Source organism: Schistocerca cancellata, unplaced genomic scaffold (assembly GCF_023864275.1).
Source record: "Schistocerca cancellata isolate TAMUIC-IGC-003103 unplaced genomic scaffold, iqSchCanc2.1 HiC_scaffold_1086, whole genome shotgun sequence".
Classification (NCBI taxonomy): Eukaryota; Metazoa; Arthropoda; class Insecta; order Orthoptera; family Acrididae; genus Schistocerca; species Schistocerca cancellata.
In genome coordinates, this window is record NW_026047085.1 from 12,242 (window position 1) to 30,906 (window position 18,665).

Here is an 18,665-nt window from a genome sequence, read left to right on the forward strand (position 1 = left end):
TTGAGATGCACGATCCACAAGAATGTATAGCGGGATTCCCTTGAGAAGAAACGAGAACGCAGCACGCGCGGTTCCCCACTCGGACGCTCGCGTCATGTTCTACGGACTGGCGTCGGCCTGGCCTCACAAGTTGCTGTGTCCAGGTGCCTCCGAGGCACTGAACTTGAACGACGGGGAGTGCTGCCTATGGTTGCAAAAGCTGCAGCAACACCGCAATCAACTGGGCCGGCAATGCACGTGTAGCAACAGAACGCGTTAACCACGAAGTAGTGTATCTCTGCGTCTAACATTGGGTACGCTGCTTACCCAGTTTCCAGGACCAGCAGTCTCCCCCCGTCCCCCTGCCTCGGTAGCGCAGTAGGCAGCGCGTAAGTCTCGTAATTTTAAGGTCGTGAGTTCGATTCTCACCCGGGGCATTTAATTTTCTGTGAGTCACGGTGGTGCTGTCGCTAGGGCTCGAACTTATTTCTTGTTTGTTATCCACAACGTTTCAACGCTTCAGCGAGAAAATGTTTACTTCCTGTTATTGATACTTACAGCTTTCCTTTTCCTCTTCTCCCAGTAGAGCAAGAAGCCAAATGCATTGCTCTGAGACTTTTGAGGTGCGCGCCTTGCCAGTCAGTATGCGCAAAGACGCTCGCAAAGAGAGAAGGGTGCCGACGTGGGACTCGGCACGAAATGTGCGAGAGACCATCCGATCCGTCCAACGAACGCCGAACTCCGGTGTGGTCTAGTGGCTAGGATACCTGGCTTTCACCCAGGAGGCCCGGGTTCGATTCCCGGTACCGGAACGGAATTTTTTCCACACGAATCGTCTCAAGTTTCAGCTGTGCGTGCTGCCGTTTCCCGTCCTGCTCGCAATTCAGCTACTGTTTCATGACCGCCAGCAGAACATGGACGAGCGGAGCAGGCACACGGTGACCCTAGAAGTGGCGTGTGGCTTCATGCCACGTGTTTCCAGCGTAGGGCTGAGCAACCGTCCGCGTCGAGGCCCGTTAGCTCAGTTGGTTAGAGCGTCGTGCTAATAACGCGAAGGTCGTGGGTTCGATCCCCCCACGGGCCAGTACGCTTTTACTACTACGAAAAGGCAGCGCCGATTTCAGCTGGCGAGTGTGATGACCAAAAGATCATCGCCCTGCGTGGACGTTGACAGAGGATCCGAACCCGACTTGTCGGCAAGCGCTACAGCATTCGCTCGGCAATGGCCACAATATGTTGAATACGCTGGTTCTGATACGGCAAAGAGAAAACGAAAGAAAATGTCCGATTGCCGACGTGTAACAACTTTGGCCCTTGTCAGTGCTTGGGCGGGTGACCGCATGGGAACACAGGGTACTGTTGGCAATTTTGCTTCCTATTTGTCTTTCTCCTTTCTTTTCGCAGCTGCAGCCCGATTCAGTCAAGGAGACGCCACCGTGTAATGAAGCGGCGTGCTGTGTGTCCACCGCCTCGCCTCTCCTTGCCTCTCTCAGTCGTTTCTCGTGCTTGTCGTGTTGATATAGGCCGACTGGAGAGCGTCAGCTCTCGCGTCAGCTGAGCAAAGTCGAGACAAGTCGAGACTCAAGGGGAATCGACGCACACGCTATAGGGTGGCCTGCAGCGAGTAAGATGGGGAAAGAAACATTAATTTAAGGACGCGTGGCAAAAGTACTTATACGCAAAAGTAAAAGCCTGCTGCGGTGGCCGGGAATCGAACCCGGATCAACTGCTTGGAAGGCAACTATGCTGACCATTACACCACCACCGCACAGTTCCCTTCCGCGCCTCGCGAGCCGCGCTGTGTCTGCTTCCCGCCTGTCAGCGGCGCCTGAAGGTGGTCGTAGCTGTAGGCGCGTTACGGGGTAGGCGAGCTCATCCAGGCAGCGTCTCTACGCACATTTCGCGTCCTTTGGCAAGAGTCGTCGCGTGCGTGCGCCGCAAGAGTACTTAGACGATCATTTTTAAGCAGTGCAGTGCAGGATTCAGCGTCTGTAGCATTCTCTCGAGAGGATGCGACGGCGCTGGACGGCAGTCCCACTTTCCCCTCAGACGTTTGCAGCGGAAAGCAGCAGGAAGGTGTGAACTAGCTGAGCATCGGTGGTTCAGTGGTAGAATGCTCGCCTGCCACGCGGGCGGCCCGGGTTCGATTCCCGGCCGATGCATCATTTTGCTTTTCCCGCGGTGCCGTGTGACTTGCGCGCTTGAGATGCACGATCCACAAGAATGTATAGCGGGATTCCCTTGAGAAGAAACGAGAACGCAGCACGCGCGGTTCCCCACTCGGACGCTCGCGTCATGTTCTACGGACTGGCGTCGGCCTGGCCTCACAAGTTGCTGTGTCCAGGTGCCTCCGAGGCACTGAACTTGAACGACGGGGAGTGCTGCCTATGGTTGCAAAAGCTGCAGCAACACCGCAATCAACTGGGCCGGCAATGCACGTGTAGCAACAGAACGCGTTAACCACGAAGTAGTGTATCTCTGCGTCTAACATTGGGTACGCTGCTTACCCAGTTTCCAGGACCAGCAGTCTCCCCCCGTCCCCCTGCCTCGGTAGCGCAGTAGGCAGCGCGTAAGTCTCGTAATTTTAAGGTCGTGAGTTCGATTCTCACCCGGGGCATTTAATTTTCTGTGAGTCACGGTGGTGCTGTCGCTAGGGCTCGAACTTATTTCTTGTTTGTTATCCACAACGTTTCAACGCTTCAGCGAGAAAATGTTTACTTCCTGTTATTGATACTTACAGCTTTCCTTTTCCTCTTCTCCCAGTAGAGCAAGAAGCCAAATGCATTGCTCTGAGACTTTTGAGGTGCGCGCCTTGCCAGTCAGTATGCGCAAAGACGCTCGCAAAGAGAGAAGGGTGCCGACGTGGGACTCGGCACGAAATGTGCGAGAGACCATCCGATCCGTCCAACGAACGCCGAACTCCGGTGTGGTCTAGTGGCTAGGATACCTGGCTTTCACCCAGGAGGCCCGGGTTCGATTCCCGGTACCGGAACGGAATTTTTTCCACACGAATCGTCTCAAGTTTCAGCTGTGCGTGCTGCCGTTTCCCGTCCTGCTCGCAATTCAGCTACTGTTTCATGACCGCCAGCAGAACATGGACGAGCGGAGCAGGCACACGGTGACCCTAGAAGTGGCGTGTGGCTTCATGCCACGTGTTTCCAGCGTAGGGCTGAGCAACCGTCCGCGTCGAGGCCCGTTAGCTCAGTTGGTTAGAGCGTCGTGCTAATAACGCGAAGGTCGTGGGTTCGATCCCCCCACGGGCCAGTACGCTTTTACTACTACGAAAAGGCAGCGCCGATTTCAGCTGGCGAGTGTGATGACCAAAAGATCATCGCCCTGCGTGGACGTTGACAGAGGATCCGAACCCGACTTGTCGGCAAGCGCTACAGCATTCGCTCGGCAATGGCCACAATATGTTGAATACGCTGGTTCTGATACGGCAAAGAGAAAACGAAAGAAAATGTCCGATTGCCGACGTGTAACAACTTTGGCCCTTGTCAGTGCTTGGGCGGGTGACCGCATGGGAACACAGGGTACTGTTGGCAATTTTGCTTCCTATTTGTCTTTCTCCTTTCTTTTCGCAGCTGCAGCCCGATTCAGTCAAGGAGACGCCACCGTGTAATGAAGCGGCGTGCTGTGTGTCCACCGCCTCGCCTCTCCTTGCCTCTCTCAGTCGTTTCTCGTGCTTGTCGTGTTGATATAGGCCGACTGGAGAGCGTCAGCTCTCGCGTCAGCTGAGCAAAGTCGAGACAAGTCGAGACTCAAGGGGAATCGACGCACACGCTATAGGGTGGCCTGCAGCGAGTAAGATGGGGAAAGAAACATTAATTTAAGGACGCGTGGCAAAAGTACTTATACGCAAAAGTAAAAGCCTGCTGCGGTGGCCGGGAATCGAACCCGGATCAACTGCTTGGAAGGCAACTATGCTGACCATTACACCACCACCGCACAGTTCCCTTCCGCGCCTCGCGAGCCGCGCTGTGTCTGCTTCCCGCCTGTCAGCGGCGCCTGAAGGTGGTCGTAGCTGTAGGCGCGTTACGGGGTAGGCGAGCTCATCCAGGCAGCGTCTCTACGCACATTTCGCGTCCTTTGGCAAGAGTCGTCGCGTGCGTGCGCCGCAAGAGTACTTAGACGATCATTTTTAAGCAGTGCAGTGCAGGATTCAGCGTCTGTAGCATTCTCTCGAGAGGATGCGACGGCGCTGGACGGCAGTCCCACTTTCCCCTCAGACGTTTGCAGCGGAAAGCAGCAGGAAGGTGTGAACTAGCTGAGCATCGGTGGTTCAGTGGTAGAATGCTCGCCTGCCACGCGGGCGGCCCGGGTTCGATTCCCGGCCGATGCATCATTTTGCTTTTCCCGCGGTGCCGTGTGACTTGCGCGCTTGAGATGCACGATCCACAAGAATGTATAGCGGGATTCCCTTGAGAAGAAACGAGAACGCAGCACGCGCGGTTCCCCACTCGGACGCTCGCGTCATGTTCTACGGACTGGCGTCGGCCTGGCCTCACAAGTTGCTGTGTCCAGGTGCCTCCGAGGCACTGAACTTGAACGACGGGGAGTGCTGCCTATGGTTGCAAAAGCTGCAGCAACACCGCAATCAACTGGGCCGGCAATGCACGTGTAGCAACAGAACGCGTTAACCACGAAGTAGTGTATCTCTGCGTCTAACATTGGGTACGCTGCTTACCCAGTTTCCAGGACCAGCAGTCTCCCCCCGTCCCCCTGCCTCGGTAGCGCAGTAGGCAGCGCGTAAGTCTCGTAATTTTAAGGTCGTGAGTTCGATTCTCACCCGGGGCATTTAATTTTCTGTGAGTCACGGTGGTGCTGTCGCTAGGGCTCGAACTTATTTCTTGTTTGTTATCCACAACGTTTCAACGCTTCAGCGAGAAAATGTTTACTTCCTGTTATTGATACTTACAGCTTTCCTTTTCCTCTTCTCCCAGTAGAGCAAGAAGCCAAATGCATTGCTCTGAGACTTTTGAGGTGCGCGCCTTGCCAGTCAGTATGCGCAAAGACGCTCGCAAAGAGAGAAGGGTGCCGACGTGGGACTCGGCACGAAATGTGCGAGAGACCATCCGATCCGTCCAACGAACGCCGAACTCCGGTGTGGTCTAGTGGCTAGGATACCTGGCTTTCACCCAGGAGGCCCGGGTTCGATTCCCGGTACCGGAACGGAATTTTTTCCACACGAATCGTCTCAAGTTTCAGCTGTGCGTGCTGCCGTTTCCCGTCCTGCTCGCAATTCAGCTACTGTTTCATGACCGCCAGCAGAACATGGACGAGCGGAGCAGGCACACGGTGACCCTAGAAGTGGCGTGTGGCTTCATGCCACGTGTTTCCAGCGTAGGGCTGAGCAACCGTCCGCGTCGAGGCCCGTTAGCTCAGTTGGTTAGAGCGTCGTGCTAATAACGCGAAGGTCGTGGGTTCGATCCCCCCACGGGCCAGTACGCTTTTACTACTACGAAAAGGCAGCGCCGATTTCAGCTGGCGAGTGTGATGACCAAAAGATCATCGCCCTGCGTGGACGTTGACAGAGGATCCGAACCCGACTTGTCGGCAAGCGCTACAGCATTCGCTCGGCAATGGCCACAATATGTTGAATACGCTGGTTCTGATACGGCAAAGAGAAAACGAAAGAAAATGTCCGATTGCCGACGTGTAACAACTTTGGCCCTTGTCAGTGCTTGGGCGGGTGACCGCATGGGAACACAGGGTACTGTTGGCAATTTTGCTTCCTATTTGTCTTTCTCCTTTCTTTTCGCAGCTGCAGCCCGATTCAGTCAGGGAGACGCCACCGTGTAATGAAGCGGCGTGCTGTGTGTCCACCGCCTCGCCTCTCCTTGCCTCTCTCAGTCGTTTCTCGTGCTTGTCGTGTTGATATAGGCCGACTGGAGAGCGTCAGCTCTCGCGTCAGCTGAGCAAAGTCGAGACAAGTCGAGACTCAAGGGGAATCGACGCACACGCTATAGGGTGGCCTGCAGCGAGTAAGATGGGGAAAGAAACATTAATTTAAGGACGCGTGGCAAAAGTACTTATACGCAAAAGTAAAAGCCTGCTGCGGTGGCCGGGAATCGAACCCGGATCAACTGCTTGGAAGGCAACTATGCTGACCATTACACCACCACCGCACAGTTCCCTTCCGCGCCTCGCGAGCCGCGCTGTGTCTGCTTCCCGCCTGTCAGCGGCGCCTGAAGGTGGTCGTAGCTGTAGGCGCGTTACGGGGTAGGCGAGCTCATCCAGGCAGCGTCTCTACGCACATTTCGCGTCCTTTGGCAAGAGTCGTCGCGTGCGTGCGCCGCAAGAGTACTTAGACGATCATTTTTAATCAGTGCAGTGCAGGATTCAGCGTCTGTAGCATTCTCTCGAGAGGATGCGACGGCGCTGGACGGCAGTCCCACTTTCCCCTCAGACGTTTGCAGCGGAAAGCAGCAGGAAGATGTGAACTAGCTGAGCATCGGTGGTTCAGTGGTAGAATGCTCGCCTGCCACGCGGGCGGCCCGGGTTCGATTCCCGGCCGATGCATCATTTTGCTTTTCCCGCGGTGCCGTGTGACTTGCGCGCTTGAGATGCACGATCCACAAGAATGTATAGCGGGATTCCCTTGAGAAGAAACGAGAACGCAGCACGCGCGGTTCCCCACTCGGACGCTCGCGTCATGTTCTACGGACTGGCGTCGGCCTGGCCTCACAAGTTGCTGTGTCCAGGTGCCTCCGAGGCACTGAACTTGAACGACGGGGAGTGCTGCCTATGGTTGCAAAAGCTGCAGCAACACCGCAATCAACTGGGCCGGCAATGCACGTGTAGCAACAGAACGCGTTAACCACGAAGTAGTGTATCTCTGCGTCTAACATTGGGTACGCTGCTTACCCAGTTTCCAGGACCAGCAGTCTCCCCCCGTCCCCCTGCCTCGGTAGCGCAGTAGGCAGCGCGTAAGTCTCGTAATTTTAAGGTCGTGAGTTCGATTCTCACCCGGGGCATTTAATTTTCTGTGAGTCACGGTGGTGCTGTCGCTAGGGCTCGAACTTATTTCTTGTTTGTTATCCACAACGTTTCAACGCTTCAGCGAGAAAATGTTTACTTCCTGTTATTGATACTTACAGCTTTCCTTTTCCTCTTCTCCCAGTAGAGCAAGAAGCCAAATGCATTGCTCTGAGACTTTTGAGGTGCGCGCCTTGCCAGTCAGTATGCGCAAAGACGCTCGCAAAGAGAGAAGGGTGCCGACGTGGGACTCGGCACGAAATGTGCGAGAGACCATCCGATCCGTCCAACGAACGCCGAACTCCGGTGTGGTCTAGTGGCTAGGATACCTGGCTTTCACCCAGGAGGCCCGGGTTCGATTCCCGGTACCGGAACGGAATTTTTTCCACACGAATCGTCTCAAGTTTCAGCTGTGCGTGCTGCCGTTTCCCGTCCTGCTCGCAATTCAGCTACTGTTTCATGACCGCCAGCAGAACATGGACGAGCGGAGCAGGCACACGGTGACCCTAGAAGTGGCGTGTGGCTTCATGCCACGTGTTTCCAGCGTAGGGCTGAGCAACCGTCCGCGTCGAGGCCCGTTAGCTCAGTTGGTTAGAGCGTCGTGCTAATAACGCGAAGGTCGTGGGTTCGATCCCCCCACGGGCCAGTACGCTTTTACTACTACGAAAAGGCAGCGCCGATTTCAGCTGGCGAGTGTGATGACCAAAAGATCATCGCCCTGCGTGGACGTTGACAGAGGATCCGAACCCGACTTGTCGGCAAGCGCTACAGCATTCGCTCGGCAATGGCCACAATATGTTGAATACGCTGGTTCTGATACGGCAAAGAGAAAACGAAAGAAAATGTCCGATTGCCGACGTGTAACAACTTTGGCCCTTGTCAGTGCTTGGGCGGGTGACCGCATGGGAACACAGGGTACTGTTGGCAATTTTGCTTCCTATTTGTCTTTCTCCTTTCTTTTCGCAGCTGCAGCCCGATTCAGTCAGGGAGACGCCACCGTGTAATGAAGCGGCGTGCTGTGTGTCCACCGCCTCGCCTCTCCTTGCCTCTCTCAGTCGTTTCTCGTGCTTGTCGTGTTGATATAGGCCGACTGGAGAGCGTCAGCTCTCGCGTCAGCTGAGCAAAGTCGAGACAAGTCGAGACTCAAGGGGAATCGACGCACACGCTATAGGGTGGCCTGCAGCGAGTAAGATGGGGAAAGAAACATTAATTTAAGGACGCGTGGCAAAAGTACTTATACGCAAAAGTAAAAGCCTGCTGCGGTGGCCGGGAATCGAACCCGGATCAACTGCTTGGAAGGCAACTATGCTGACCATTACACCACCACCGCACAGTTCCCTTCCGCGCCTCGCGAGCCGCGCTGTGTCTGCTTCCCGCCTGTCAGCGGCGCCTGAAGGTGGTCGTAGCTGTAGGCGCGTTACGGGGTAGGCGAGCTCATCCAGGCAGCGTCTCTACGCACATTTCGCGTCCTTTGGCAAGAGTCGTCGCGTGCGTGCGCCGCAAGAGTACTTAGACGATCATTTTTAAGCAGTGCAGTGCAGGATTCAGCGTCTGTAGCATTCTCTCGAGAGGATGCGACGGCGCTGGACGGCAGTCCCACTTTCCCCTCAGACGTTTGCAGCGGAAAGCAGCAGGAAGCTGTGAACTAGCTGAGCATCGGTGGTTCAGTGGTAGAATGCTCGCCTGCCACGCGGGCGGCCCGGGTTCGATTCCCGGCCGATGCATCATTTTGCTTTTCCCGCGGTGCCGTGTGACTTGCGCGCTTGAGATGCACGATCCACAAGAATGTATAGCGGGATTCCCTTGAGAAGAAACGAGAACGCAGCACGCGCGGTTCCCCACTCGGACGCTCGCGTCATGTTCTACGGACTGGCGTCGGCCTGGCCTCACAAGTTGCTGTGTCCAGGTGCCTCCGAGGCACTGAACTTGAACGACGGGGAGTGCTGCCTATGGTTGCAAAAGCTGCAGCAACACCGCAATCAACTGGGCCGGCAATGCACGTGTAGCAACAGAACGCGTTAACCACGAAGTAGTGTATCTCTGCGTCTAACATTGGGTACGCTGCTTACCCAGTTTCCAGGACCAGCAGTCTCCCCCCGTCCCCCTGCCTCGGTAGCGCAGTAGGCAGCGCGTAAGTCTCGTAATTTTAAGGTCGTGAGTTCGATTCTCACCCGGGGCATTTAATTTTCTGTGAGTCACGGTGGTGCTGTCGCTAGGGCTCGAACTTATTTCTTGTTTGTTATCCACAACGTTTCAACGCTTCAGCGAGAAAATGTTTACTTCCTGTTATTGATACTTACAGCTTTCCTTTTCCTCTTCTCCCAGTAGAGCAAGAAGCCAAATGCATTGCTCTGAGACTTTTGAGGTGCGCGCCTTGCCAGTCAGTATGCGCAAAGACGCTCGCAAAGAGAGAAGGGTGCCGACGTGGGACTCGGCACGAAATGTGCGAGAGACCATCCGATCCGTCCAACGAACGCCGAACTCCGGTGTGGTCTAGTGGCTAGGATACCTGGCTTTCACCCAGGAGGCCCGGGTTCGATTCCCGGTACCGGAACGGAATTTTTTCCACACGAATCGTCTCAAGTTTCAGCTGTGCGTGCTGCCGTTTCCCGTCCTGCTCGCAATTCAGCTACTGTTTCATGACCGCCAGCAGAACATGGACGAGCGGAGCAGGCACACGGTGACCCTAGAAGTGGCGTGTGGCTTCATGCCACGTGTTTCCAGCGTAGGGCTGAGCAACCGTCCGCGTCGAGGCCCGTTAGCTCAGTTGGTTAGAGCGTCGTGCTAATAACGCGAAGGTCGTGGGTTCGATCCCCCCACGGGCCAGTACGCTTTTACTACTACGAAAAGGCAGCGCCGATTTCAGCTGGCGAGTGTGATGACCAAAAGATCATCGCCCTGCGTGGACGTTGACAGAGGATCCGAACCCGACTTGTCGGCAAGCGCTACAGCATTCGCTCGGCAATGGCCACAATATGTTGAATACGCTGGTTCTGATACGGCAAAGAGAAAACGAAAGAAAATGTCCGATTGCCGACGTGTAACAACTTTGGCCCTTGTCAGTGCTTGGGCGGGTGACCGCATGGGAACACAGGGTACTGTTGGCAATTTTGCTTCCTATTTGTCTTTCTCCTTTCTTTTCGCAGCTGCAGCCCGATTCAGTCAGGGAGACGCCACCGTGTAATGAAGCGGCGTGCTGTGTGTCCACCGCCTCGCCTCTCCTTGCCTCTCTCAGTCGTTTCTCGTGCTTGTCGTGTTGATATAGGCCGACTGGAGAGCGTCAGCTCTCGCGTCAGCTGAGCAAAGTCGAGACAAGTCGAGACTCAAGGGGAATCGACGCACACGCTATAGGGTGGCCTGCAGCGAGTAAGATGGGGAAAGAAACATTAATTTAAGGACGCGTGGCAAAAGTACTTATACGCAAAAGTAAAAGCCTGCTGCGGTGGCCGGGAATCGAACCCGGATCAACTGCTTGGAAGGCAACTATGCTGACCATTACACCACCACCGCACAGTTCCCTTCCGCGCCTCGCGAGCCGCGCTGTGTCTGCTTCCCGCCTGTCAGCGGCGCCTGAAGGTGGTCGTAGCTGTAGGCGCGTTACGGGGTAGGCGAGCTCATCCAGGCAGCGTCTCTACGCACATTTCGCGTCCTTTGGCAAGAGTCGTCGCGTGCGTGCGCCGCAAGAGTACTTAGACGATCATTTTTAAGCAGTGCAGTGCAGGATTCAGCGTCTGTAGCATTCTCTCGAGAGGATGCGACGGCGCTGGACGGCAGTCCCACTTTCCCCTCAGACGTTTGCAGCGGAAAGCAGCAGGAAGGTGTGAACTAGCTGAGCATCGGTGGTTCAGTGGTAGAATGCTCGCCTGCCACGCGGGCGGCCCGGGTTCGATTCCCGGCCGATGCATCATTTTGCTTTTCCCGCGGTGCCGTGTGACTTGCGCGCTTGAGATGCACGATCCACAAGAATGTATAGCGGGATTCCCTTGAGAAGAAACGAGAACGCAGCACGCGCGGTTCCCCACTCGGACGCTCGCGTCATGTTCTACGGACTGGCGTCGGCCTGGCCTCACAAGTTGCTGTGTCCAGGTGCCTCCGAGGCACTGAACTTGAACGACGGGGAGTGCTGCCTATGGTTGCAAAAGCTGCAGCAACACCGCAATCAACTGGGCCGGCAATGCACGTGTAGCAACAGAACGCGTTAACCACGAAGTAGTGTATCTCTGCGTCTAACATTGGGTACGCTGCTTACCCAGTTTCCAGGACCAGCAGTCTCCCCCCGTCCCCCTGCCTCGGTAGCGCAGTAGGCAGCGCGTAAGTCTCGTAATTTTAAGGTCGTGAGTTCGATTCTCACCCGGGGCATTTAATTTTCTGTGAGTCACGGTGGTGCTGTCGCTAGGGCTCGAACTTATTTCTTGTTTGTTATCCACAACGTTTCAACGCTTCAGCGAGAAAATGTTTACTTCCTGTTATTGATACTTACAGCTTTCCTTTTCCTCTTCTCCCAGTAGAGCAAGAAGCCAAATGCATTGCTCTGAGACTTTTGAGGTGCGCGCCTTGCCAGTCAGTATGCGCAAAGACGCTCGCAAAGAGAGAAGGGTGCCGACGTGGGACTCGGCACGAAATGTGCGAGAGACCATCCGATCCGTCCAACGAACGCCGAACTCCGGTGTGGTCTAGTGGCTAGGATACCTGGCTTTCACCCAGGAGGCCCGGGTTCGATTCCCGGTACCGGAACGGAATTTTTTCCACACGAATCGTCTCAAGTTTCAGCTGTGCGTGCTGCCGTTTCCCGTCCTGCTCGCAATTCAGCTACTGTTTCATGACCGCCAGCAGAACATGGACGAGCGGAGCAGGCACACGGTGACCCTAGAAGTGGCGTGTGGCTTCATGCCACGTGTTTCCAGCGTAGGGCTGAGCAACCGTCCGCGTCGAGGCCCGTTAGCTCAGTTGGTTAGAGCGTCGTGCTAATAACGCGAAGGTCGTGGGTTCGATCCCCCCACGGGCCAGTACGCTTTTACTACTACGAAAAGGCAGCGCCGATTTCAGCTGGCGAGTGTGATGACCAAAAGATCATCGCCCTGCGTGGACGTTGACAGAGGATCCGAACCCGACTTGTCGGCAAGCGCTACAGCATTCGCTCGGCAATGGCCACAATATGTTGAATACGCTGGTTCTGATACGGCAAAGAGAAAACGAAAGAAAATGTCCGATTGCCGACGTGTAACAACTTTGGCCCTTGTCAGTGCTTGGGCGGGTGACCGCATGGGAACACAGGGTACTGTTGGCAATTTTGCTTCCTATTTGTCTTTCTCCTTTCTTTTCGCAGCTGCAGCCCGATTCAGTCAAGGAGACGCCACCGTGTAATGAAGCGGCGTGCTGTGTGTCCACCGCCTCGCCTCTCCTTGCCTCTCTCAGTCGTTTCTCGTGCTTGTCGTGTTGATATAGGCCGACTGGAGAGCGTCAGCTCTCGCGTCAGCTGAGCAAAGTCGAGACAAGTCGAGACCTCAAGGGGAATCGACGCACACGCTATAGGGTGGCCTGCAGCGAGTAAGATGGGGAAAGAAACATTAATTTAAGGACGCGTGGCAAAAGTACTTATACGCAAAAGTAAAAGCCTGCTGCCGGTGGCCGGGAATCGAACCCGGATCAACTGCTTGGAAGGCAACTATGCTGACCATTACACCACCACCGCACAGTTCCCTTCCGCGCCTCGCGAGCCGCGCTGTGTCTGCTTCCCGCCTGTCAGCGGCGCCTGAAGGTGGTCGTAGCTGTAGGCGCGTTACGGGGTAGGCGAGCTCATCCAGGCAGCGTCTCTACGCACATTTCGCGTCCTTTGGCAAGAGTCGTCGCGTGCGTGCGCCGCAAGAGTACTTAGACGATCATTTTTAAGCAGTGCAGTGCAGGATTCAGCGTCTGTAGCATTCTCTCGAGAGGATGCGACGGCGCTGGACGGCAGTCCCACTTTCCCCTCAGACGTTTGCAGCGGAAAGCAGCAGGAAGCTGTGAACTAGCTGAGCATCGGTGGTTCAGTGGTAGAATGCTCGCCTGCCACGCGGGCGGCCCGGGTTCGATTCCCGGCCGATGCATCATTTTGCTTTTCCCGCGGTGCCGTGTGACTTGCGCGCTTGAGATGCACGATCCACAAGAATGTATAGCGGGATTCCCTTGAGAAGAAACGAGAACGCAGCACGCGCGGTTCCCCACTCGGACGCTCGCGTCATGTTCTACGGACTGGCGTCGGCCTGGCCTCACAAGTTGCTGTGTCCAGGTGCCTCCGAGGCACTGAACTTGAACGACGGGGAGTGCTGCCTATGGTTGCAAAAGCTGCAGCAACACCGCAATCAACTGGGCCGGCAATGCACGTGTAGCAACAGAACGCGTTAACCACGAAGTAGTGTATCTCTGCGTCTAACATTGGGTACGCTGCTTACCCAGTTTCCAGGACCAGCAGTCTCCCCCCGTCCCCCTGCCTCGGTAGCGCAGTAGGCAGCGCGTAAGTCTCGTAATTTTAAGGTCGTGAGTTCGATTCTCACCCGGGGCATTTAATTTTCTGTGAGTCACGGTGGTGCTGTCGCTAGGGCTCGAACTTATTTCTTGTTTGTTATCCACAACGTTTCAACGCTTCAGCGAGAAAATGTTTACTTCCTGTTATTGATACTTACAGCTTTCCTTTTCCTCTTCTCCCAGTAGAGCAAGAAGCCAAATGCATTGCTCTGAGACTTTTGAGGTGCGCGCCTTGCCAGTCAGTATGCGCAAAGACGCTCGCAAAGAGAGAAGGGTGCCGACGTGGGACTCGGCACGAAATGTGCGAGAGACCATCCGATCCGTCCAACGAACGCCGAACTCCGGTGTGGTCTAGTGGCTAGGATACCTGGCTTTCACCCAGGAGGCCCGGGTTCGATTCCCGGTACCGGAACGGAATTTTTTCCACACGAATCGTCCTCAAGTTTCAGCTGTGCGTGCTGCCGTTTCCCGTCCTGCTCGCAATTCAGCTACTGTTTCATGACCGCCAGCAGAACATGGACGAGCGGAGCAGGCACACGTGACCCTAGAAGTGGCGTGTGGCTTCATGCCACGTGTTTCCAGCGTAGGGCTGAGCAACCGTCCGCGTCGAGGCCCGTTAGCTCAGTTGGTTAGAGCGTCGTGCTAATAACGCGAAGGTCGTGGGTTCGATCCCCCCACGGGCCAGTACGCTTTTACTACTACGAAAAGGCAGCGCCGATTTCAGCTGGCGAGTGTGATGACCAAAAGATCATCGCCCTGCGTGGACGTTGACAGAGGATCCGAACCCGACTTGTCGGCAAGCGCTACAGCATTCGCTCGGCAATGGCCACAATATGTTGAATACGCTGGTTCTGATACGGCAAAGAGAAAACGAAAGAAAATGTCCGATTGCCGACGTGTAACAACTTTGCCCTTGTCAGTGCTTGGGCGGGTGACCGCATGGGAACACAGGGTACTGTTGGCAATTTTGCTTCCTATTTGTCTTTCTCCTTTCTTTTCGCAGCTGCAGCCCGATTCAGTCAAGGAGACGCCACCGTGTAATGAAGCGGCGTGCTGTGTGTCCACCGCCTCGCCTCTCCTTGCCTCTCTCAGTCGTTTCTCGTGCTTGTCGTGTTGATATAGGCCGACTGGAGAGCGTCAGCTCTCGGTCAGCTGAGCAAAGTCGAGACAAGTCGAGACTCAAGGGGGAATCGACGCACACGCTATAGGGTGGCCTGCAGCGAGTAAGATGGGGAAAGAAACATTAATTTAAGGACGCGTGGCAAAAGTACTTATACGCAAAAGTAAAAGCCTGCTGCGGTGGCCGGGAATCGAACCCGGATCAACTGCTTGGAAGGCAACTATGCTGACCATTACACCACCACCGCACAGTTCCCTTCCGCGCCTCGCGAGCCGCGCTGTGTCTGCTTCCCGCCTGTCAGCGGCGCCTGAAGGTGGTCGTAGCTGTAGGCGCGTTACGGGGTAGGCGAGCTCATCCAGGCAGCGTCTCTACGCACATTTCGCGTCCCTTTGGCAAGAGTCGTCGCGTGCGTGCGCCGCAAGAGTACTTAGACGATCATTTTTTAAGCAGTGCAGTGCAGGATTCAGCGTCTGTAGCATTCTCTCGGAGAGGATGCGACGGCGCTGGACGGCAGTCCCACTTTCCCCTCAGACGTTTGCAGCGGAAAGCAGCAGGAAGATGTGAACTAGCTGAGCATCGGTGGTTCAGTGGTAGAATGCTCGCCTGCCACGCGGGCGGCCCGGGTTCGATTCCCGGCCGATGCATCATTTTGCTTTTCCCGCGGTGCCGTGTGACTTGCGCGCTTGAGATGCACGATCCACAAGAATGTATAGCGGGATTCCCTTGAGAAGAAACGAGAACGCAGCAACGCGCGGTTCCCCACTCGGACGCTCGCGTCATGTTCTACGGACTGGCGTCGGCCTGGCCCTCACAAGTTGCTGTGTCCAGGTGCTCTCCGAGGCACTGAACTTGAACGACGGGGAGTGCTGCCTATGGTTGCAAAAGCTGCAGCAACACCGCAATCAACTGGGCCGGCAATGCACGTGTAAGCAACAGAACGCGTTAACCACGAAGTAGTGTATCTCTGCGTCTAACATTGGGTACGCTGCTTACCCCAGTTTCCAGGACCAGCAGTCTCCCCCCGTCCCCCTGCCTCGGTAGCGCAGTAGGCAGCGCGTAAGTCTCGTAATTTTAAGGTCGTGAGTTCGATTCTCACCCGGGGCATTTAATTTTCTGTGAGTCACGGTGGTTGCTGTCGCTAGGGCTCGAACTTATTTCTTGTTTGTTATCCACAACGTTTCAACGCTTCAGCGAGAAAATGTTTACTTCCTGTTATTGATACTTACAGCTTTCCTTTTCCTCTTCTCCCAGTAGAGCAAGAAGCCAAAAGCATTGCTCTGAGACTTTTGAGGTGCGCGCCTTGCAGTCAGTATGCGCAAAGGACGCTCGCAAAGAGAGAAGGGTGCCGACGTGGGACTCGGCACGAAATGTGCGAGAGACCATCCGATCCGTCCAACGAACGCCGAACTCCGGTGTGTCTAGTGGCTAGGATACCTGGCTTTCACCCAGGAGGCCCGGGTTCGATTCCCGGTACCGGAACGGAATTTTTTTCCACACGAATCGTCTCAAGTTTCAGCTTGTGCGTGCTGCCGTTTCCCGTCCTGCTCGCAATTTCAGCTACTGTTTCATGACCGCCAGCAGAACATGGACGAGCGGAGCAGGCACACGGTGACCCTAGAAGTGGCGTGTGGCTTCATGCCACGTGTTTCCAGCGTAGGGCTGAGCAACCGTCCGCGTCGAGGCCCGTTAGCTCAGTTGGTTAGAGCGTCGTGCTAATAACGCGAAGGTCGTGGGTTCGATCCCCCCACGGGCCAGTACGCTTTTACTACTACGAAAAGGCAGCGCCGATTTCAGCTGGCGAGTGTGATGACCAAAAGATCATCGCCCTTGCGTGGACGTTGACAGAGGATCCGAACCCGACTTGTCGGCAAGCGCTACAGCATTCGCTCGGCAATGGCCACAATATGTTGAATACGCTGGTTCTGATACGGCAAAGAGAAAACGAAAGAAAAATGTCCGATTGCCGACGTGTAACAACTTTGGCCCTTGTCACGTGCTTGGGCGGGTGACCGCATGGGAACACAGGGTACTGTTGGCAATTTTGCTTCCTATTTGTCTTTCTCCTTTCTTTTCGCAGCTGCAGCCCGATTCAGTCAAGGAGACGCCACCGTGTAATGAAGCGGCGTGCTGTGTGTCCACCGCCTCGCCTCTCCCTTTGCCCTCTCTCAGTCGTTTCTCTCGTGCTTGTCGTGTTGATATAGGCCGACTGGAGAGCGTCAGCTCTCGCGGTCAGCTGAGCAAAGTCGAGACAAGTCGAGACTCAAGGGGAATCGACCGCACACGCTATAGGGTGGCCTGCCAGCGAGTTAAGATGGGGAAAGAAACATTAATTTAAGGACGCGTGGCAAAAGTACTTATACGCAAAAGTAAAAGCCTGCTGCGGTGGCCGGAATCGAACCCGGATCAACTGCTTGGAAGGCAACTATGCTGACCATTACACCACCACCGCACAGTTCCCTTCCGCGCCTCGCGAGCCGCCGCTGTGGTCTGCTTCCCGCCTGTCAGCGGCGCCTGAAGGTGGTCGTAGCTGTAGGCGCGTTACGGGGTAGGCGAGCTCATCCAGGCAGCGTCTCTACGCACATTTCGCGTCCTTTGGCAAGAGTCGTCGCGTGCGTGCGCCGCAAGAGTACTTAGACGATCATTTTTAAGCAGTGCAGTGCAGGATTCAGCGTCTGTAGCATTCTCTCGAGAGGATGCGACGGCGCTGGACGGCAGTCCCACTTTCCCTCAGACGTTTGCAGCGGAAAGCAGCAGGAAGCTGTGAACTAGCTGAGCATCGGTGGTTCAGTGGTAGAATGCTCGCCTGCCACGCGGGCGGTCCCGGGTTCGATTCCCGGCCGATGCATCATTTTGCTTTTCCCGCGGTGCCGTGTGACTTGCGCGCTTGAGATGCACGATCCACAAGAATGTATAGCGGGATTCCCTTGAGAAGAAACGAGAACGCAGCACGCGCGGTTTCCCCACTCGGACGCTCGCGTCATGTTTCTACGGACTGGCGTCGGCCCTGGCCTCACAAGTTGCTGTGTCCAGGTGCCTCCGAGGGCACTGAACTTGAACGACGGGGAGTGCTGCCTATGGTTGCAAAAGCTGCAGCAACACCGCAATCAACTGGGCCGGCAATGCACGTGTAGCAACAGAAACGCGTTAACCCACGAAGTAGTGTATCTCTGCGTCTAACATTGGGTACGCTGCTTACCCAGTTTCCCAGGACCAGCAGTCTCCCCCCGTCCCCCTGCCTCGGTAGCGCAGTAGGCAGCGCGTAAGTCTCGTAATTTTAAGGTCGTGAGTTCGATTCTCACCCGGGGCATTTAATTTTCTGTGAGTCACGGTGGTGCTGTCGCTAGGGCTCGAACTTATTTCTTGTTTGTTATCCACAACGTTTCAACGCTTCAGCGAAGAAAATGTTTACTTCCTGTTATTGATACTTACAGCTTTCCTTTTCCTCTTCTCACCAGTAGAGCAAGAAGCCAAATGCATTGCTCTGAGACTTTTGAGGTGCGCGCCTTGCCAGTCAGTATGCGCAAAGACGCTCGCAAAGAGAGAAGGGTGCCGACGTGGGACATCGGCACGAAATGTGCGAGAGACCATCCGATCCGTCCAACGAACGCCGAACTCCGGTGTGGTCTAGTGGCTAGGATACCTGGCTTTCACCCAGGAGGCCCGGGTTCGATTCCCCGGTACCGGAACGGAATTTTTTCCACACGAATCGTCTCAAGTTTCAGCTGTGCGTGCTGCCGTTTCCCCGTCCTGCTCGCAATTCAGCTACTGTTTCATGACCGCCAGCAGAACATGGACGAGCGGAGCAGGCACCACGGTGACCCCTAGAAGTGGCGTGTGGCTTCATGCACGTGTTTCCAGCGTAGGGCTGAGCAAACCGTCCGCGTCGAGGCCCGTTAGCTCAGTTGGTTAGAGCGTCGTGCTAATAACGCGAAGGTCGTGGGTTCGATCCCCCCACGGGCCAGTACGCTTTTACTACTACGAAAAAGAGCAGCGCCGATTTCAGCTGGCGAGTGTTGATGACCAAAAGATCATCGCCCTGCGTGGGACGTTGACAGAGGAATCGAACCCGACTTGTCGGCAAGCG

At 55.4% G+C, this 18,665-nt stretch overlaps 43 non-coding genes across 43 annotated transcripts; 35 read left to right on the top strand and 8 right to left on the bottom strand.

Annotated features, from left to right (window-relative positions):
• Positions 1–343: 343 nt before the first annotated feature.
• Trnat-cgu (transfer RNA threonine (anticodon CGU)) lies at positions 344–416 on the top strand. The gene has a single exon. It is a non-coding gene; the product is annotated as a tRNA-Thr (tRNA).
• Positions 417–719: 303 nt separating this feature from the next.
• Trnae-uuc (transfer RNA glutamic acid (anticodon UUC)) lies at positions 720–791 on the top strand. The gene has a single exon. It is a non-coding gene; the product is annotated as a tRNA-Glu (tRNA).
• A 198-nt stretch (positions 792–989) lies between these two features.
• Trnai-aau (transfer RNA isoleucine (anticodon AAU)) lies at positions 990–1,063 on the top strand. Its single transcript has one exon. It is a non-coding gene; the product is annotated as a tRNA-Ile (tRNA).
• A 612-nt stretch (positions 1,064–1,675) lies between these two features.
• On the bottom strand, positions 1,676–1,747 carry Trnag-ucc (transfer RNA glycine (anticodon UCC)). Its single transcript has one exon. It is a non-coding gene; the product is annotated as a tRNA-Gly (tRNA).
• Positions 1,748–2,070: 323 nt separating this feature from the next.
• On the top strand, positions 2,071–2,141 carry Trnag-gcc (transfer RNA glycine (anticodon GCC)). Its single transcript has one exon. It is a non-coding gene; the product is annotated as a tRNA-Gly (tRNA).
• Positions 2,142–2,523: 382 nt separating this feature from the next.
• On the top strand, positions 2,524–2,596 carry Trnat-cgu (transfer RNA threonine (anticodon CGU)). The gene has a single exon. It is a non-coding gene; the product is annotated as a tRNA-Thr (tRNA).
• A 303-nt stretch (positions 2,597–2,899) lies between these two features.
• Positions 2,900–2,971, top strand: Trnae-uuc (transfer RNA glutamic acid (anticodon UUC)). Its single transcript has one exon. It is a non-coding gene; the product is annotated as a tRNA-Glu (tRNA).
• Positions 2,972–3,169: 198 nt separating this feature from the next.
• On the top strand, positions 3,170–3,243 carry Trnai-aau (transfer RNA isoleucine (anticodon AAU)). The gene has a single exon. It is a non-coding gene; the product is annotated as a tRNA-Ile (tRNA).
• Positions 3,244–3,855: 612 nt separating this feature from the next.
• On the bottom strand, positions 3,856–3,927 carry Trnag-ucc (transfer RNA glycine (anticodon UCC)). The gene has a single exon. It is a non-coding gene; the product is annotated as a tRNA-Gly (tRNA).
• A 323-nt stretch (positions 3,928–4,250) lies between these two features.
• On the top strand, positions 4,251–4,321 carry Trnag-gcc (transfer RNA glycine (anticodon GCC)). Its single transcript has one exon. It is a non-coding gene; the product is annotated as a tRNA-Gly (tRNA).
• A 382-nt stretch (positions 4,322–4,703) lies between these two features.
• Positions 4,704–4,776, top strand: Trnat-cgu (transfer RNA threonine (anticodon CGU)). Its single transcript has one exon. It is a non-coding gene; the product is annotated as a tRNA-Thr (tRNA).
• A 303-nt stretch (positions 4,777–5,079) lies between these two features.
• Trnae-uuc (transfer RNA glutamic acid (anticodon UUC)) lies at positions 5,080–5,151 on the top strand. Its single transcript has one exon. It is a non-coding gene; the product is annotated as a tRNA-Glu (tRNA).
• Positions 5,152–5,349: 198 nt separating this feature from the next.
• On the top strand, positions 5,350–5,423 carry Trnai-aau (transfer RNA isoleucine (anticodon AAU)). Its single transcript has one exon. It is a non-coding gene; the product is annotated as a tRNA-Ile (tRNA).
• Positions 5,424–6,035: 612 nt separating this feature from the next.
• Positions 6,036–6,107, bottom strand: Trnag-ucc (transfer RNA glycine (anticodon UCC)). The gene has a single exon. It is a non-coding gene; the product is annotated as a tRNA-Gly (tRNA).
• Positions 6,108–6,430: 323 nt separating this feature from the next.
• On the top strand, positions 6,431–6,501 carry Trnag-gcc (transfer RNA glycine (anticodon GCC)). The gene has a single exon. It is a non-coding gene; the product is annotated as a tRNA-Gly (tRNA).
• A 382-nt stretch (positions 6,502–6,883) lies between these two features.
• Trnat-cgu (transfer RNA threonine (anticodon CGU)) lies at positions 6,884–6,956 on the top strand. The gene has a single exon. It is a non-coding gene; the product is annotated as a tRNA-Thr (tRNA).
• A 303-nt stretch (positions 6,957–7,259) lies between these two features.
• Positions 7,260–7,331, top strand: Trnae-uuc (transfer RNA glutamic acid (anticodon UUC)). The gene has a single exon. It is a non-coding gene; the product is annotated as a tRNA-Glu (tRNA).
• A 198-nt stretch (positions 7,332–7,529) lies between these two features.
• Positions 7,530–7,603, top strand: Trnai-aau (transfer RNA isoleucine (anticodon AAU)). Its single transcript has one exon. It is a non-coding gene; the product is annotated as a tRNA-Ile (tRNA).
• A 612-nt stretch (positions 7,604–8,215) lies between these two features.
• On the bottom strand, positions 8,216–8,287 carry Trnag-ucc (transfer RNA glycine (anticodon UCC)). The gene has a single exon. It is a non-coding gene; the product is annotated as a tRNA-Gly (tRNA).
• Positions 8,288–8,610: 323 nt separating this feature from the next.
• On the top strand, positions 8,611–8,681 carry Trnag-gcc (transfer RNA glycine (anticodon GCC)). The gene has a single exon. It is a non-coding gene; the product is annotated as a tRNA-Gly (tRNA).
• A 382-nt stretch (positions 8,682–9,063) lies between these two features.
• Positions 9,064–9,136, top strand: Trnat-cgu (transfer RNA threonine (anticodon CGU)). Its single transcript has one exon. It is a non-coding gene; the product is annotated as a tRNA-Thr (tRNA).
• A 303-nt stretch (positions 9,137–9,439) lies between these two features.
• Trnae-uuc (transfer RNA glutamic acid (anticodon UUC)) lies at positions 9,440–9,511 on the top strand. The gene has a single exon. It is a non-coding gene; the product is annotated as a tRNA-Glu (tRNA).
• Positions 9,512–9,709: 198 nt separating this feature from the next.
• On the top strand, positions 9,710–9,783 carry Trnai-aau (transfer RNA isoleucine (anticodon AAU)). Its single transcript has one exon. It is a non-coding gene; the product is annotated as a tRNA-Ile (tRNA).
• Positions 9,784–10,395: 612 nt separating this feature from the next.
• Positions 10,396–10,467, bottom strand: Trnag-ucc (transfer RNA glycine (anticodon UCC)). The gene has a single exon. It is a non-coding gene; the product is annotated as a tRNA-Gly (tRNA).
• Positions 10,468–10,790: 323 nt separating this feature from the next.
• Trnag-gcc (transfer RNA glycine (anticodon GCC)) lies at positions 10,791–10,861 on the top strand. Its single transcript has one exon. It is a non-coding gene; the product is annotated as a tRNA-Gly (tRNA).
• Positions 10,862–11,243: 382 nt separating this feature from the next.
• Positions 11,244–11,316, top strand: Trnat-cgu (transfer RNA threonine (anticodon CGU)). Its single transcript has one exon. It is a non-coding gene; the product is annotated as a tRNA-Thr (tRNA).
• Positions 11,317–11,619: 303 nt separating this feature from the next.
• On the top strand, positions 11,620–11,691 carry Trnae-uuc (transfer RNA glutamic acid (anticodon UUC)). Its single transcript has one exon. It is a non-coding gene; the product is annotated as a tRNA-Glu (tRNA).
• Positions 11,692–11,889: 198 nt separating this feature from the next.
• Positions 11,890–11,963, top strand: Trnai-aau (transfer RNA isoleucine (anticodon AAU)). The gene has a single exon. It is a non-coding gene; the product is annotated as a tRNA-Ile (tRNA).
• Positions 11,964–12,576: 613 nt separating this feature from the next.
• On the bottom strand, positions 12,577–12,649 carry Trnag-ucc (transfer RNA glycine (anticodon UCC)). The gene has a single exon. It is a non-coding gene; the product is annotated as a tRNA-Gly (tRNA).
• Positions 12,650–12,972: 323 nt separating this feature from the next.
• Positions 12,973–13,043, top strand: Trnag-gcc (transfer RNA glycine (anticodon GCC)). Its single transcript has one exon. It is a non-coding gene; the product is annotated as a tRNA-Gly (tRNA).
• Positions 13,044–13,425: 382 nt separating this feature from the next.
• Positions 13,426–13,498, top strand: Trnat-cgu (transfer RNA threonine (anticodon CGU)). Its single transcript has one exon. It is a non-coding gene; the product is annotated as a tRNA-Thr (tRNA).
• A 303-nt stretch (positions 13,499–13,801) lies between these two features.
• On the top strand, positions 13,802–13,873 carry Trnae-uuc (transfer RNA glutamic acid (anticodon UUC)). Its single transcript has one exon. It is a non-coding gene; the product is annotated as a tRNA-Glu (tRNA).
• A 198-nt stretch (positions 13,874–14,071) lies between these two features.
• Positions 14,072–14,145, top strand: Trnai-aau (transfer RNA isoleucine (anticodon AAU)). Its single transcript has one exon. It is a non-coding gene; the product is annotated as a tRNA-Ile (tRNA).
• A 611-nt stretch (positions 14,146–14,756) lies between these two features.
• Positions 14,757–14,828, bottom strand: Trnag-ucc (transfer RNA glycine (anticodon UCC)). The gene has a single exon. It is a non-coding gene; the product is annotated as a tRNA-Gly (tRNA).
• Positions 14,829–15,154: 326 nt separating this feature from the next.
• On the top strand, positions 15,155–15,225 carry Trnag-gcc (transfer RNA glycine (anticodon GCC)). Its single transcript has one exon. It is a non-coding gene; the product is annotated as a tRNA-Gly (tRNA).
• Positions 15,226–15,612: 387 nt separating this feature from the next.
• Positions 15,613–15,685, top strand: Trnat-cgu (transfer RNA threonine (anticodon CGU)). The gene has a single exon. It is a non-coding gene; the product is annotated as a tRNA-Thr (tRNA).
• Positions 15,686–15,989: 304 nt separating this feature from the next.
• On the top strand, positions 15,990–16,060 carry Trnae-uuc (transfer RNA glutamic acid (anticodon UUC)). The gene has a single exon. It is a non-coding gene; the product is annotated as a tRNA-Glu (tRNA).
• A 201-nt stretch (positions 16,061–16,261) lies between these two features.
• Trnai-aau (transfer RNA isoleucine (anticodon AAU)) lies at positions 16,262–16,335 on the top strand. The gene has a single exon. It is a non-coding gene; the product is annotated as a tRNA-Ile (tRNA).
• Positions 16,336–16,959: 624 nt separating this feature from the next.
• Trnag-ucc (transfer RNA glycine (anticodon UCC)) lies at positions 16,960–17,030 on the bottom strand. Its single transcript has one exon. It is a non-coding gene; the product is annotated as a tRNA-Gly (tRNA).
• A 324-nt stretch (positions 17,031–17,354) lies between these two features.
• Trnag-gcc (transfer RNA glycine (anticodon GCC)) lies at positions 17,355–17,426 on the top strand. Its single transcript has one exon. It is a non-coding gene; the product is annotated as a tRNA-Gly (tRNA).
• Positions 17,427–17,815: 389 nt separating this feature from the next.
• On the top strand, positions 17,816–17,888 carry Trnat-cgu (transfer RNA threonine (anticodon CGU)). The gene has a single exon. It is a non-coding gene; the product is annotated as a tRNA-Thr (tRNA).
• Positions 17,889–18,194: 306 nt separating this feature from the next.
• Positions 18,195–18,267, top strand: Trnae-uuc (transfer RNA glutamic acid (anticodon UUC)). The gene has a single exon. It is a non-coding gene; the product is annotated as a tRNA-Glu (tRNA).
• A 201-nt stretch (positions 18,268–18,468) lies between these two features.
• On the top strand, positions 18,469–18,542 carry Trnai-aau (transfer RNA isoleucine (anticodon AAU)). Its single transcript has one exon. It is a non-coding gene; the product is annotated as a tRNA-Ile (tRNA).
• Positions 18,543–18,665: the final 123 nt, after the last annotated feature.